This window comes from Triturus cristatus, chromosome 5_1 (genome assembly GCF_964204655.1).
Source record: "Triturus cristatus chromosome 5_1, aTriCri1.1, whole genome shotgun sequence".
Taxonomy (NCBI): domain Eukaryota; kingdom Metazoa; phylum Chordata; class Amphibia; order Caudata; family Salamandridae; genus Triturus; species Triturus cristatus.
Window position 1 is genome coordinate 34,337,570 of NC_140587.1, and position 12,986 is coordinate 34,350,555.

The following is a 12,986-nucleotide window of genomic DNA, read 5'->3' on the forward strand; positions in this document are numbered from 1 at the left end:
ACAATTCAGCAGAATTGGCCAAAACAACTCTAGAATTGACAGAGAAAATAAGAGAATTAACCAAGAATTTAGAGGCTGTAACAGTTCCTGTGACTATAGGTCCAGTAATGCCCATTTTTGAGAAGCAAAAGGATAGCGAACATTGCTTGACGGTACCTTACTGGAACCATAATTTGGTTGAGAGTCCAGAACGGAGTCAAATTGAGAATCCGTGGGGACAGACAATAAATATGTTTGAACCAAGTGTTTCAAATAATCCATTTATAAATCAGAATTATGCTGAAAAGAGTAGAACAACAGTAGAAACATTATTGGAACCCCAGAGAAATCCAGAACAGAGTAGTGTAGAAAACCCAGTAGGACCTTCTGTGGAAGAACTAAGTGAATGGCTAAGAGGGTTACAAAAACAAGATAAAGAATCCCAGTCAATAGATGTGGCCAAGTTACGGATGGTATTGGAAGAGTTAATTGTGGGGACTATACCTGTAGAAAAATTGTAAAATTATCAGGATGAGGAATTGTTATTCCTATGTAAAAGCGTGACATGGAGAGCAAAAAATCTACATGAAAGACTAGGAGAAATTGCAAATGAGATGGGTATAGATATGGATAAAGTAAAAGCCTTACAGAAACCCTACCGAGTGGATTTTACTGAAAGGGACATTGAAAATCTGAACACTACAGGACAGATAGGTCAGATTAAGGACATAATCTTTTTATTGAGAAAATGGGGAGATGTGGATAAATGGAGAAGTAAGTGGTATAGAAAGCGTAGTGATGCCTCAGAAAAGACGGTTTCGGCATTCCCTGTTAGGGAGAAAGAAAAGGTAGTAGCTGAATATCCCATGAGAGAAATTCAAGGAGGGGGATATGTACATGTCCCCTGGACAAGACAGGACATTTTGTCATTTACGAATGATTTCCCTCGACTACGCGAAAAGCCTGTCGAGTGGTATCGGCAAGTAGACAGATTTGTAAAATTATCCAAAGTATTATGGATAGATCTGAATAGCCTATTTGACATAATAGTGCCAGCAGACTCGTGGACGGAATGTAAGCTTATGATTAATTGGCCAAATCAGGAATACCCTAGGGATCCTAAGACAGGAGCTCCAGACCCAGAGGTAATGAAGAAATATGAACAGGTTATGGTATTGTTGAAAAAAAAAGTGCCCCCCAAAGAGACAGATTGGGTAAAAATTGACCGTACACATCAAGAGAGTAAGGAGTCAGTACATGCATACTATGATAGGTTGATCTTGGCCTTTAAACAGTTCAGTGGAGATGGGAACCTGAGTGATAAGGATTTAAGTCATTTTGTATACAGATTCGTATATGGTTTACGTCCAGAAATTGGTGACATGATAAAACAACATACAGTAGATTGAGACATGCCAAATATTTCAGTGATGAGATAGAAGCCAAACAGCGAAAATTAAAAGAAAAGGCAATGTGGGCACAGGTGAAAGTGGCTGAAAGACAGGAAGCTCAGTTAGTCGAACAAGCAAATAACCCAGGAACTAAACCGAGATTTGGCCCAGGAAATGGGAAAGGTAATATAAAAGAAGCTAAAAAGAAGTTTCCATGCCACAATTGCGGTAGGTTAGGGCATTGGAAATCCGAGTGTAAGTTTCCTCCAAGTACTAATAACGAAAATCCATCATTGAATCCACAGGTGCAGAATGAGGTGAGTGGTCAACTGCAGCAGCAGCAGCAGGTGGTTACCTCACAGAATCAGGTGCCAAAACCACCTTTCCCGCAGAGCAGAAACACACAAAAGTATAGTAACGAATCAGGATTATACAATGAAGAACAGGTAAATAAACCGCAACGTGCTCGCGCTGTTTCGCAGTATTGGCTGCAACGAGATGAGAGTGAATCAGAAGGAAACGATTGACGGTGCCGAAGGGAGGAAGAAGAGTGCGTACTTGGCGCAACTCTAGAAGTAGACCAGCCAGGAACATTTGTAGATGGGAGGGTTAATGATGAAAATATTACTTTCCTAGTGGACATTGGCGCTACTCGATCAACTGTTAGATCAGCTGATGTTAAGAATCTTCCTCTTTCGGATGAAACAATCCAAGTAGTTGGTGTGTCAGACAGATAAAGACATTTTTGACAGAACCAGTAAAAGTTAGTATAGGGAAATTTACAGAGATGCACCGCTTTATTGTGTGCGACACCAGTCCTGTGAATTTATTAGGTAGGGACCGGTTGTGCAAAATGAATTGCACTATATTCTGTACTCCAGATGGAATAGCATTTGAAACACCAGATGAGGATGTACTGTATAAAATGACCATAGCTAACAGAGAAGATGAGGTTACTGAGACTTATGCAATATTCAACCCTGATGAATTACCCAAAGAATTGAAGCAGTCAGTAAAAGCGGAAGTATGGGATTTTACCGGAGAAGATGTAGGGCTAATGAGAAATATAGATCCCTTGAAAATAACTGTGAAGGAAGGAATAAGCTATCCAAACGTCCCTCAATATAAATTGACACCTGAGATAATTGAAGGAGTAACCCCAATAATTGAGAAAATGATCAAGCAAGGAATCCTAAGAGAAATAATGAGTAGTCCATGTAATTCACCCATAATGGGACTGAAAAAGCCTAATGGAAAATGCAAGATAGTACAGGATTTGAGAAAAATAAACAAAATTGTTGTGTCATGCTGTCCCATTGTGCCAAATCCATCAGTGATTTTGTACCAGATTCCCCATGATGCGGAATGGTATACAGTAATTGATCTATGCCATGCTTTCTTTTCTATCCCATTACATCATGACAGTCAGCAAATGTTTGCATTTCGGTTTGGAGAGAGGATTTTGGCATGGTGCCGAATCCCACAGGGGTATACAGAAAGCCCCTCAATGTTCAGCCAATTGTTGAAGAAGTCATTAGAAAGTCTGCAAATGCCCGAGAGTTCAGTATTAGTTCAGTATATCGACGATCTTTTGGTAGCATTGAAAAGACGGGAAGCTTGTGAGGTAGACACTATAGCACTACTGAATCATTTGGCAGACGGTGGATTGAAAGTGTCACCAGCAAAATTGCAGTATTGTAAAAAAGAAGTACAGTATTTGGGACATAAAATCGAGAAAGGACTGAGGAAAATAACTATAGACAGAATCAGAATTATAAAAGGAATGAGAGCTCCCATGACTCAAAGAGAGGTGAGAATGTTTCTGGGAATTGTAGGGTATTGTCGTCAGTGGATCAGCAACTTCTCGCTGATTGCAAAGCCCTTGGTGTGTTTGACCAGGAGTTATGTAAAAGATCCCCTGGAACTGAACAAAGAAGAATTGGCAGCATTCAAACGATTGAAAGAGGGTTTGTGTGAAGCACCAGCACTAGGCATGCCTGATTATGAGAAAGAGTTTGAGTTGTATTGCAGTGAGAGATGGATGTGCACTTTCTGTGATGATCCAGAAACATGGAAGGTTGAGGAGACCAATTGCATACTTTTCATCAATGCTTGACCCAGTAGCTGCAGCTTTACCTGGGTGTTTGAAGGCAGTGGCTGCAACACGTCGAAGCCTAGAGCAGAGTGAAGGAATCGTGATGGGATAGCCATTGAGAGTGTTTGTACCTCATGATGTGGCGATTCTTTTAACAAGGAGTCGTACTCAGTATATGACACATAGTCGGCTGACTAAGTATGAAAAGGTCATTTTAGGTGCAACAAATGTGAGCCTTGTGAGGTGTCTGAATGTGAATCCTGCAACTTTGTTCCCAGATGCTGAGAATGTGGAGGTGAGAGATGAAGCAGATCATGATTGTTTGGATGTGCTTGAGTATTGCACGAAGCCACGACCCGATATAAAAGATGTACCTTTGCCAGAAAGTGATTGTGTTGTTTGTTGATGGGTCATGTTTGAGAACAGATGAAGGAGTACTAAATGCAGCATATGCAGTATGCACGGTTGCAGCAGTTATGGAAGCATCTTACCTGAAAGGAGTGAGGTCAGCTCAAGTAGCTGAACTTGTTGCTCTGACTAAAGCATGTAAAATTGGGAAGAGTGTGAGAGTGACTGTGATAACTGACAGCCAGTATGGCTTCGGGGTTGTCCATGATTTTGGCCAACTTTGGCTACAAAGAGGTTGCCTGACCTCAAGTGGAACTCCTATTAAGAATGCTGAAGTGGTTGAAAAGTTGATTGAGGCGATACAGCTGCCTAAACAATTGGCTGTGGTGAAATGTGCTGCCCATGGTCAGGGTAGTGATTACATCACTACCGGAAACAGGTACGCTAACGATATGGCACAGTATTGTGCACGGAATCAGAATTCAGTCAATCGGGCAAAGGAAATGTTTTCTTGCTCAGTAATGTTTACTAACGTTGTGGGAACTTGGGAAGAAGTGAGGCAATTGCAGGAAGAGTCAGGTGATGAGGAAATGAAACAGTGGATAAAAGCAGGGTGCGCACCAAGAGAGAAGTACCGTGTGTGGGTCTATCGAGATGGAAGACCAGTAATGCCTGATAGCATGATGTCTACCATGGCATGGATGTATCATGGCCAGGGACACATAGGGAGAGATGCTATGATCAGGTCTTTTAAGCAGACCTGGTACAACCCCAAGTTTAGACTGGTAGCAGAAAGTCTATGTCAAAGATGCCTAATATGTCAGCAATACAATCCTGGAAGGAAAACAGTGGTGAGTCTAGGAACCATAGGCTGAGAAGGAGGGCCTTTCACTAGAATGCAGGTGGACTTCATTGAAATGCCTCCATGTAACAGATTGAGGTATGTTCTGGTCATAGTCTGCCTATTCTCCAGGTGGGTGGAAGCATTCCCAACTAGAAGGAATGATGGGATGACAGTGGCAAAGCTTCTTTTGAGAGAATTCATCCCCAGGTTCGGGTTCCCAGTGACCCTTGAATCAGACAGAGGAGGACCTTTCCATAATGATATTGTAAAATTGATTAGTGAAGCATTGAATGTACAACAGAAACTACATTGTGCCTACCGACCAGAGGCTTCTGGTGTGGTCGAACAGATGAATGGTACGATCAAAAATAGAATAGGGAAAATGTGTTTAGGCACAGGTATGAAATGGCCTGATGTCTTGCCTCTAGTACTAATGACAATCAGGGCGATACCAGACAGAACTACAGGGTTAAGTCCTCATGAAATAATCATGGGACGTGCGATGAGGCATGCTTACATACCAGTCAACAAGCTGATGACAATAACCGATGACATGGTGTTGGAGCACTGTAAAGGCCTGGCCGACGCAGTTCATTCTGTGTTTCATCAGGTTGGAGCAGATGCCACCACCCTTGAAAGGAAGCCAGCCCATGATCTGAGCCCAGGTGACTGGGTAAGGATAAAAGTCCACAGAAGAAGAAGCTGCTTGGTTCCAAGGTGGGGAAAACCAAAACAAGTCATTTTGACCACGACAACAGCTGTGAAGTGTGCTGGACTGAAAAACTGGATCCATGCCAGTCATACTTTGAGGATACCAAATCCAGTGGCCAGCAAAGATTAAGAGTACTATGACGAATCAGAGTCAAGTACTGAATCAGAGAACAAAGAGCCAAAAACACAAGAGAACTCTGAAAGGGGGGAAACAGAACTGAATCAAAATGTGGTCCCCAGAAGTAACTCTCTGAGAAGAAGATTGCAGATTTCTGATACCAGTTCAGATTCTGAAAACGAACAAGGAACACAAGGCCCTCAAAAAGAACACAGAAAGAAGAGGGGAAAAGACAATGAAGAGACAGTAACAGAAAGTCAGGAGAAAGAAGTTCCAGATACAAGGCTGAGGAAAATTCCACCAGAAATAACAAATTCAAGTGAACAAGGGACAGGTACAGAGAGAGAGGGACAGATTGCGGAAGACCCCCGAGGAGGTGTAGGGAACTGTATCACACAGCTAGGTGAAGGGACATATAGTCAGCAGGAAGATTGCGTGTCGGAGACCCGAGGAGGGACAGAAGTAGGGAAATCAAAACAAACGGTGGAAAAAGAAGTTGTTGAAAAAGAAAGACAAGGGTGGGATGTGTGGCGCCCATAAATCCCTGGTTGCTGCGCAACCCCGCAATTAAGAAGGCACTCGCGCGGTCCATGGATCACTATTTTACTGAAAATGCTGGGACAGTTGATGGTCTAACTACCCTCTGGGAGGCATTTAAGACCGTGATGAGGGGAGAGTCCCTCTCAAAAATTGCCGGACAGCGTAAGGAAAGGAAGGCGCAGATGCTCGAGGTGGAGCGGGACCTTCTCGCATTGGAAAGAGAGGCGCAGGTATGTGGTACCTTATAGGCCCGGCATAAAATGCAGTTGAAAGCGGCTGAATATAAGGCCCTAGCCACGGAGGCTGCAAAGACACTAGCTAACCACAAAGGAGGCCGGCTATATGACCAAGGGGACAAGGCGGGTAAATTAATCGCTTGGTTGGATAAAAAACAAATGGCGCAGAGAGTGGTGGCTGAAATTCGTTCTGCAGGGACCTCCCCCTGACCAAACCGCAGGATATAATAGGCGAATTTGCAGCGCATTTTAAAGGAGTATATAGCAGAGGCGTGGACCGGTCGGAAGAGGACTCAGCTGCGCTCCTGAGGGATATCCGCTTGCCTGTGCTCTCCGATGAGGACCGCGAGGTGCTAGACGGCGACCTTACCGTCGCCGAACTGGCCAAGGCTATTAGGGACCTGCGGACTGGGAAGGCCTTGGGCCCGAACGGCTTACCAATTGAGTTGTACAAGCTCCGGCCCGACGGCCTTGGTGCACATCTCAAGAAAATGTTCGAAGACAGCAGGGTGCGGGGGAAACTACCAAGGGACCAACGCATTGCCACCCTGGTGGCTATCCCCAAGGAGGGCAAGCCTAGGGATCACTGCTCCTCATACAGGCCAATATCACTGTTGAATGCAGAGCCTAAGATACTGGCTAAGCTCCTTGCGAATCGGGTCAAACCGCTAATCAGTAAACTGATCCATCCCGACCAATCGGGCTTCATGCCGCATCGGAACACGGCCCTGAACCTGCGGCGGCTCCATGGAGTGATGGGGCGCAGGCCATACGATCCAGGAAGACGCGGTGGTGGTGTCATTGGATGCAGCTATGGCATTCGATACCCTGGAATGGCCTTATATGATGGCGGTCCTCACAAGATTGGGATTTGGCCCCAACTTTGTTGGGTGGGTGCGCCTCTTATACGCAGAACCATTGGCACAGGTGGTGGTCAACAATAAAAGTTCCGAGGTTTTTACACTCGAGCGGGGGACAAGACAGGGTTGCCCCCTCCCCCCCTTACTGTTCGTACTCTGCCTAGAGCCTCTGGCAGCCTGGATAAGACAAGACCCCTCTATACGAGGGCTGAGATGGGCCGGGGTTGGGAGGATAGGATTTCGCTATATGCTGACAATATCCTGCTCTACATTGCCTCCCCCGCCAAATCGCTCCGGGTGGCATTAGACATATTCACAAGCTTTGGGAAAAACTCTGGTTACAGCATTAATTGGGGAAAGTCAGTGCTTTATGTGCTGCATGGGGTCCCTCCTCCTGTTCCTCGTGACTGCCCGATCCAAATAGCCGCGGAAGGGTTCAGATATCTCGGAATCTACATCACCGGGGATGAAAAAACACACTTTGAAAAAAACCTCAGGCCACTGTTGCAGAGGTTCCAGAGAGACGCGGCGACCTGGAAGAGGCTCCCGCTGTCGCTGCTGGCTTGTGCGGCCCTCTTCAAAATGATGGCGCTGCCGAGGTTCTTATACACGCTCCAAAACGACCCGGATCTTGTGCCACACAAATACTTTGCAGAAATTGAAACCACTCAGCGGGACCTGCTGTGGAGTGGTACTCCACGCATGGCGCTCCCAAAACTTACCTTTGGGTGGTACGATGGGGGCATCGCTCTGCCGGACATCCGTAAATACTACTGGGCAGCACATCTCGCAGCCATCAATCAGACCACGTATGGTAGTGGGGATGACCCCGGATATGGGATGGATAGGTGGCTCCTCCCCGGAGGGAATTTGAGGCTGCACTCTATGCGCGACCCAATAAGTTTTGCCTCACAGGACCTACAAAACACTCGGTCCAACTGTGGCATATTTTTAACCGGAAGTTGGGATGGGCTGACAAGATTACGAAGGCAACCCCGCTCTGGGTGTCAGAAAGGCTCGGGTCTCTGGGACGCTCTAAGGGATTCCGCAATTGGGATCTGATCGGTATATCCCGTATAGGAGACCTCTGGGGGGAGTGGTGCCCTTTGCCTCCCTACATCGATCACACGAGCTGGCACACACAGAATTCTCCCGTTATATGCAAGTTCAACACTCTCTTCAATCGAACATTTCGCCCGGGACGACTCTCCTTGAATCCTCCCCCCTTGAGGATAGATTGTTAGATGGTTACTTACCGGAAAGGGCGATATCCCTCACATACAAGAAACTCATACATCACTCCCCGGATCCACTGGGCTACCTCAAGGGGAAGTGGGAGGCGGACGGCCTGGAAATTGATGAGGAGGAATGGAGAGAGGCGCTCTCCTCCCCCAGGGTAGTGGCAATATCTGCAAAACTGTGGCTGATACAACTCAAAATACTACATCTGGTATATGTCCCGGTCACCAGATTGGTGTTGATGGGGAGGAGTACAGATGGTCTCTGCCGGAGGCAGTGTGGGGAACTGGGGACGTTCCTTCACATAATATGGGAATGCCCAAAAGTCCGGCCATACTGGGTAAAGATACATGACTGTATGAGCAAGGTTTGGGGGGTAGGGTTGCGGCCTGAGGCTAAACGATGCCTCCTAAACATTTGGGAGCCCACAGACCTGCCGGTAAAAGGCAAATTGTGGGCAACACTGGGGTTGGTTATTGCAAAGCGCAACATAGCGCGTCTGTGGGGGGCGGAAGTGGCCCCATTGCTTAGTGCATGGAAGAAAGATATGGATTGGTGCATGCTGCAGGAGAAGATAGTGTATGTTTCGAGAGGGTGCCCCGGGAAATGGATAGCGGTCTGGTCTCCCTGGAATGTGTACCGCGGTAACATCTGTGAGCCCCACATCTCTTCCCCCCTGAGGAAGTGTTAACCCAATAAAATGATGGGGTTTTCTGATACTACTCTGCTGTATCGTATGAGTTGACTGAATGTCTAAGGATCCAGGGCTGAACCACTGTAACTCCAAAGGCCTAAACTGTGAAGTGACCAATATGTTTGTTTGTTAATAAAAAGAATTTAAAAAAAAAAAAGAAAAAGAAAGACAAGTTGAGACAGAATCTGAAGAAAATGAAAATGAAATACATGAAGGTCGAGTTCTGAGGAAAAGGGCTTGGAGAGAAGAAAAGAATAATAAAGAAAGTAAACAGAAAAGAGTTAAAAAGGATGAAGTGTGGCCAAACAAAGTAAAGAGATTGAGATATCGGCTGACACGAGTGAAATCACCGAGAGCTGAACAGGTGAATGAAGTGACAAGCCAAGAAAAATCAAAAGAAGAAACAACTGAGGATAAAAGAACAAGGAAACCTAACCAGAAGTATAAGTCACCGGAATGGACGTACGTGGCGCTGCCTGAAAAAGATGAAGAGGCAGATAGTCAAGGAAATCCAGAGGAGGCTTTACTGAAAGTGGTTGAAGAAGAAGAAGAAGCAGGAATCCTGAGAGTCATCTGATCCGATATTGGAGAAGAAGAGACGGAAGATCAGGAAATTCTGTACTTGGATGAACAGAAAGAAGTGAAAAACGATAAAATGCCAAATTGAGAAGATTTAGAAAACTACTGATGGAAAGAATAACAAATTGAGTCAAAAGATAGATTCTGGTAGAACCAAGTAGAGGCTTAGAGCCTAAGGTTAACAAACTAGTTGTGAAGTCAAAGAGGCCAAGTCAAAAGACACAGTCCGAATTATGAAAGATGGCTAACATAGATAATAGCAAAAGTAGATGTACAATCATGAAAAGATGGTGTAAAATTTGTTGTTGTTGTACAGGATTATTAATGCTTCTGTGGAGTATACTTGCTCTACTTATTTCTTTCAAGGTTACTATAGATACATTAGAAGGACACACTGAAAACATTACTAATGTAGGGAAGATTCAAAAGGTAGTTCCGACTAGAATAGATAATAATTATTTGCATAAAGATAGGTCTATTAATGATTGTTCAAATAATGTGTTTTCAAAGTTATTGTATGAATATGTAAAAACCATGTACGTAAGGGACTGCTACGTATGCATGCAGTTACCTGCATCTGTGTCAGAGGGAGTGACTTATCATCACCTTCCAGCAACGTATGGAATAGCATGTAGTGTGATAGCTAGCTTATTTTATGAGACAGGTAAATTAGAATATTATTTTTCAGATGTAGATAACATTTTTGCGCAAGTGCCTGCTAATAACAAACTAAACAAAGTGAGACCTGCTAAGGTATTAGGTGAATTTTTCTTAGAAACTAAAGAACTAACATTAGAATATATTTTTAGAAACAATTTGACTTGCAGTTTGAAGAAAGAGGAAAAGACATTCTTAGACAAGGTCGAAGAAAGGAGATTGAAAATGCAAAGAAAAGTAGCAGAAAGAAAAGGGGAGAAAACAGTCTGGGATATAGAAAAAGAAAAACATTTGAAGGGTGAAGCTAGTCCAACTATAGCTTTAGATATGCCTCAGAAAGGGAAGATGTGCATTAGAAGGAATCAAACTGCATATGAAAATTATTTTGTAGGTAATAGTGAGTGCCATGATACATACCGAATCATGGGTGGATGGGGATTTAAAGGTGGAAGAGATCCAGTTTTCCCTGGAATATATTTTATCTGTGGGAACAGGGCATGTTATCGTTTGCCAGACCATTGGTTACGTAGGCCTGGTTTTCCAAAAATCTTTCACATGGACAGAGGAGAAGATGGTGTACATAGTTTAGGTAATCATTTAACACGTAGTAAAAGAGAATCCTGGACAGAGAATATAGGTAATATCTTTGGAGCATTGATACCAGCAGTGGGAATATCTTTGAATGCAGACAAAATTAGAAAATTATCAACAGTAGTGGATCGCTTGTCAACAAGCACCGCTGGAGGATTTATATTGGTAGATACTGAAATGGTTGCCATGCGTGCTATGGTGATGCAAAATCGACTTGCCCTTGATATTTTATTGGCAAAAGAGGGTGGAGTCTGTGGAATGCTGAAAGTTCAACATTGTTGCACTTACATTCCAGACGAAAGCAAAGATCTGAAAATTTATATTAAGAATATAACTGAATTGCATGACGAAATTGCACCACTGGAGGTTGAAAGTGTTTGGGAAAGGATTGGTAAGAAAATAGCTGCTATTAAGAACTTCTTAGTTAAAATAGGTAGTACATTTATAGGTAAAATATTATTTCCATTAACATGTGTGATTTTCATATTACTAATATTAAGATTAGGTTGTATGTGTTGTAAAAACAAGAAAACTGAGAATAAAATAAAAAGAGAAAAACTAAAAAGAAAAGCAAAAGATCCAGATAGAGACTTAGAAGAGATAACTTTAGAAGAGTGGAAGGAAAGCATGTATAAAAAGGCAAAAAGAGATGAAGAAGAAACTGAATTATGAATAAGAGCAAGAATACATATTGAGTTTCCGTAAAAGGGGTAAAGAAATTTAGTGATGTGGTGGTGATAAAATCACCAAAGGGGGGATTGCTGGAGCGGGTTTTTATTTTTAATTTTTTTTTTGTATACGCTCTCCATTTTTGCATGTTTATATTAATAAGATTAATTGATTAATAGTAATCGTATTAACTGATTTGCTGTGTACTTTAATCAACCTTACTCAACTAAAGAATACACGTGGGAATTGCATTTGCATGGCCTAACTAATACGTAAACTAAAATGTGTACGCATATTGATCATAGATAAGCAGAGAATTACATATTATATGTTGCTTCTGTGATGTATTTGTGATTTCTGCTTTATTAATGTGAGTATAACCCGCATTAAGTGTTGCTTCTGCTAGATAAATACACACACATATGGGTATTAGCAAGGGGATAACATTTTACTAGCCATTTCTATGTATTAATTACGTTTTTGTGTCTCTTTGCTTAAGTTGACCATTTCGAGTGGCCACAAAATGGCTGACATCCCTATTTGACGGGATGACTTCATTAAAGAGGTCTCTGGGTGGACTGCGCATGCGTCACCAACAGCAGCGGTGACCGAACAGTGACCCTTACCCGACTGTGCCCATCAAGGACTCCCTGGGAGGAATGCCAACTTTATTGAATAAACAATAAGAAGATACTTTGGTCCCAGGATTTAATGAACTACATTTAAAAAAAACATTTTGCATATGGGAAAGTGGTGGTACCGATTCCTTCAACCAATCACAGACATTCATAAAAACTACTCGTTACTTTTGGAATGTAAATTTACTATAAAACAGCATAGAATAGAGAGGGTAGAGCCGCATCTTTGAATTTCCTGACGTTATGCTGACGGAGAGGACGGTGACACTGCAGGACAGCTGTTTCCAAAGACTCTGACAGATTGAATTGATGACCAAGATTTTGACTTAGAGGACGACTTTAGCCAGATTAGGTAAATATGATGGTCAGCTGCTTGATTAACAATCGATTTTCAATTATTAGATAAAGATTTAAGCTTTATTACAAGAACTGTGTTGGGTCATTATTATGAAATTGTGTATTTATGTAAATAAATTGTAGATTGAGTATCACTTTAACCAGCAGCTAAGCTGATCCATGGCCTATCCATGGGAGGAGTACTAAAAGGTGATGCTTAGGCCTTAATGAATAGAGACAGGTCTCATTGGGAATAAGTGGATACTTCCTTCCATCACAGTGAACGGAACAATCGCCTCCTAGGAAAACAGATCAATAGAGGATGAGTGTTGGTGTTATGGGCCCCACCAGCGAATGTAGTGATTGAGTGTGTCTGTGCGATCTATGATCTGTGACGAAGGGAGGGATTTTGCATTCCGCGCTGCAGCAGCAGCACAGAGGAAACTTCACAGTTTGAAGCG